This window comes from Stegastes partitus, unplaced genomic scaffold (genome assembly GCF_000690725.1).
Source record: "Stegastes partitus isolate 25-593 unplaced genomic scaffold, Stegastes_partitus-1.0.2 Scaffold2260, whole genome shotgun sequence".
In the NCBI taxonomy this organism is placed as follows: domain Eukaryota; kingdom Metazoa; phylum Chordata; class Actinopteri; family Pomacentridae; genus Stegastes; species Stegastes partitus.
The window spans coordinates 3,835-8,275 of record NW_007579991.1 but is presented as its reverse complement, the minus strand read 5'-3'; the positions used below and the strand labels follow the sequence as shown (position 1 = coordinate 8,275).

The following is a 4,441-nucleotide window of genomic DNA, read 5'->3' as shown; positions in this document are numbered from 1 at the left end:
TTTACTGTTGAAACTATGATGCATCCCATAATACTGATGCTCAAAATTGGTGTAAGAGAAGATGAACATAAACCAGATCGTTGCAACAGAGCTCTAACGCGGTTTTTTTAGCTCTCAAAAATGTTGTGTCTGTCTGCAGTACTGATCAAGTTACGAGGCTTAAAAATGACGTCCATTAAAAAATGTGAAATTTGACCAACTCTATGTACTTGAAGGGCCTGTAACTCTGAAAATATTTATAGAATGAAGGTAAAACTTTGCATGGCTTCATTAAATATACTAAAATGACTGTAGATAAAGAATCAGATGATTCTGAAGAGGTCAGAGGAACTTTGTTCAGGTGTGACTGTTTTTATGTCAGCCAGGTTGCTTTCAGACTGATGGAAGAAGAAGAAACAGATCAATAAGTCCAGTTTTCCCGTGAACCAAGTGTTTGATTGGCGTCTCTTCGAGAGACCATCAGCTTCAAATTTTTACAGCTTTCCTCATCTTTGTTTGCTGCCTCATTCAGCTCTGAAGCTTCCATCTGAGAGCGACACTGCTCACAATAGAAGATAACTTACTACCAACTGACTATCAGCAAGACATCAGGTCACTTGGTTCATCTCATGTGGATAAAACCCAAACACAACTTCAGGGCCTTTTGTAAAATGTATCACTGAATAAGCAGAAACATCCATGTGAAACTGACTGTGACTCTAATGTCAGTGATTCAAAATAATTTCACCTATCAACGTGTAAATATTTCCAGGGGTGCCCCCAGAAATTGTTTACGGGTTTACTTCTATGAAACTGATAAGTGCATGCTTTGAACTAAAAGTGAGGGCCTGTTGACAAATGAGAAGGACGGAAGCATTGATCCTGCGGTGAGAAGGATTAAGACATGGATAGTACTACCAGGCCTCCAAGACTGAACTCAACTGCACACCTACACAACTTACACCTTGGGTGATACGCAGATAACTACATCCTGTTGCACAACTGATGACTGATGGGCACTTGCTTTTGCAACGAGCTGCAAACTGCTTCCTGTTGCTTAGAAAAATGTGTGTGACAGGGTAAGGACAGACAGAATTGATAAAACGTAACATAAAACATGAGGTAGAAAAGAATAGGGAGCTCTCTCAACAGGTACCGACCCGCGGGATTGGACAAATCGTATACCAAGAGATACGGACATATCTGTGCACCAGGGCTAAGTCTAAACCACAGCTTCTCCCCACCTTAGCTCCAAAAACATCAATTCTTGTCACTGAATAAAAGCTGTCTGTGGAGAGGACATATCATCCTTTGCTGGGGAAGTTGATTACAGATTAACAGCTTGCTGACTGTGATTTTCAGAACCAGTGCTGGATCCTTGATCAAGTAAAAATTAATTGCTTTTGCAGAATAAAGAGTGTTTATTAGGGAAGTTGTTTGTCTTCTATCTCAAAACACGAACACAGTTCAACAACCCATTATTAGGGTCCGAGGACCCCTACTTGCTGCAGCAAGCAGGGGTCCTTGCCCCCTATTGTTCCTGCTACGTTTCTTTCTTCTTCTTCTTCTTCTTCTTCTTATTTCCCTGACCAACGCGTTACCCTTAATTAGACCCCCTAAACACACTCAAAAACTCACCAAAATTGTCACGCACGTCCGAATCTGCGAAAAATGTGATAAAATGGAAAAAAAAAACACTAAAATGTTCTCTAGCGCCACCTAGTTACAGAAAAACACACAAAAATAGCCCTAGAGCCCAGTAGGAATGATTTACTACAAAAATATGCTGTTTTTACACATATTTGGTGAAAATTGTGGCTGTATGGGAGAGAGAAAGTGAGTAAAACTCTCAGCTCTCTCACCCAGGGGCACGAAAAACGCTGAGTCATCATGACATCATCACAAGTCAGTGCAGCTGGTCATGTGACTCACTGACAGTCTGAGGCTGAGCAGAGACAGAAAAATGGCTCCTTCAACTTAAAGCAGGTTTCAGTTGTGACAAAATGGAGGTCAGACGGGCATGAGGGTCCAACGCAGACCGAGGACCCGACCAGCGCTGCTTGCAGCTTTAATTGTAATATTGTATTACAAAGATGAACATCCGTTTTTTTTTTTTGCTAATGTCTTTTGTCTCATCAACCAAAATGCTGAAAGGCTGATTTTGTGCAACTTCACTGTTAACTGAGATGTGGACCGTTTCAGCCAGGCAGTCAAACATTTCATTTTGAGTACTATGCCCGAGGTATGTTGCATTTCTCTGACTTGTCATTTTTTTCTTGACTATAGCATCACGCTTGGCGAGTACTTCCATGATAGATAGGAAATTTCCTTTATTCTCACCCTCACGTTGTTTATGAGCTCTTTGTGCAATGTTTTGTGTCGCTGTAAGGAGAAGGTTTCTGCAGCAGTTTTGATGCACTCTCTATTTTCACTCACTAGTTTATTGTATTCTGCATTGAAAGAGGCTGAGAGAGAGTATTTGCTTGCAATCGACTTTTCAAAGTTTGCCCACATGAACATAGCATTTGTGTGTGATTCTGATTTTGCTTGGCTTACAAACCCACCATCTTTACAAGTGGCCTTTTTCCAATTTTTGAATCCTTCTTCAGAAGTAAACACTGAATCACTGGATGGTGGGAGACTGAAGTGATGGCAGGCACAGCAGGAAGCAGAGTTTTTACTCTGAGAGAATTCTCGCCATTCGTGCGCACTGTGCCACTCTTTCTTGAAGCCTCGTCTTGTGTCCCCTTGAAGAATACCAGGGAACACCTTGAGTTGCGGCTGTTTGGGCCCCTCTGCTCTTGACTGGGAAATATCTGTGCTGAAACATGAGGTAAATACATTATTCTGACCTCTAAACAGCAGCAGAAACAACAACAGCAGCAACAATAATAGAGAGTCCTCAGTAGAGGGACATAGTTGCCCAATGTATGCATGTTTACCTGATTCTGTGTTTTACTGTGCAACTACTTGAGGAAGAACTTGCCTTGATTTTGCCTTAAAATGGTACATATTGTAACTAGAGCTCAGTCTGTCGTGTAACACAGATATTTTGAATGGAGGGAAAGCGTTTTGCTGTAATCTACGCCTCTGACTAAGCACCTAAGATTTATTACCGTGAGTTTGACCTTGACTTTTCATCCAAGGTCACATGTCACATCACCAATATGGGTTCTTATCTAATTGTAATAAGAACCGATGTGTTTATCTGACACCTTTTCCAAATGATAATGGATTTAAAATTTGGGATGATTAAAGACCTTCAGTGTGACCTTGACCTTTGTCTCAAGGTCATATGTCACATCACCAGTTTATAGGCCTCGAATGTCTTCCAACGTGAGTATACTAAACTTATTTCTTTTTGTGCATTTTCAGTCATACAAATCTTTTTTGGGAAATGCAACCTTTGGACAGTCATTTTTCAGGGGTGGCCTGAAAATACTCCAAGACAAGTAAAAAATCCTTCCTTAAATCTCATAAGTAAAAGTCTGTAAGTATTGTCAGCAGCATTCACCTGGACTATGATATATATTAGGATTATTTTCTAGATGTTATGTTGATTTAAATGAAAAATGTTTGTGTCTTATCAGTGATCTCTGACTGAATAATGAGAGAAGAAACAATCAGAGATCGGAAACGGCTGCAGGACTACACCCACTTCCTCTTTTAAAAGAAATTGTGAAATTGAGCTTGTGACCACTGAATATTGGGCAACATGAGCAGAGAATGTGTGTGTGTGCTGAAATCCAGAAAATGTGTGTGTGACACTTGTGGGAAACTAAACAGTATGTAAACAGCAGAAAGTGCCATTAAAACAGAGTTTTTACTGGACATCTCTGCAGTTTGGATCATGTGAGATTATTCTCAGGATATTGGACTAAACTCTGCAAAATCAAAGTGTTGACTGGACTGGAACACTAGTCTGAAGAACTGATGGAGTATTTTGTTTAACCCAAACAGAAGAAGGATTTTTGCAGCGAGCTGGAGTTGGGATTTTATCTTTTCCCCTGAAGACAGAAGGACTTTACTAGAGACTTGGACTCTGCAAGGAGTCAACCAGCCTTTAGTAACTGATTCACCTTGATGAGGTAAAACACAGCTGGATTGTCCACTGTCTCCCCTCTGAAACAGACTATGAGTCAAGATTAACACACATGCTCAGTTCTCTTATGAAAATTGTTTGATTTAGTCTTTCTGAAATTACTAGTTGTATTCATTTAAAATCTGTTGTTTTAATAAAGTTTAAAGTTAAATGAAGTTAAAAGTCTAGACGTGATTGCACACCTCGAAAGTCTGATGATAGAAAAAATGTCTGTACTGGTTCTTAAAGCTTATTAGTTGATGAAAATATAAAATATTAAACTTATACGTTTTTTATCCTCATCTCTAAACTCAACCGAGCAGCTTAAACGGAGCCAAAATCATTCGGAGGAAAGCCGCCGTGAACAAACCAGGAAACCTG

The 4,441-nt window shown here is 39.9% G+C and overlaps 1 long non-coding RNA gene across 1 annotated transcript in view; it reads left to right on the top strand.

Moving 5' to 3' along the window:
• Positions 1-3,415: 3,415 nt before the first annotated feature.
• Positions 3,416-4,441, top strand: part of LOC103374505 (uncharacterized) — a 2,985-nt gene continuing 1,959 nt past the window's right edge. Inside the window, exon 1 of the long non-coding RNA XR_521131.1 lies at positions 3,416-4,067. This is a non-coding gene — a long non-coding RNA (uncharacterized LOC103374505). The remainder of the gene's footprint in view (positions 4,068-4,441) is intronic.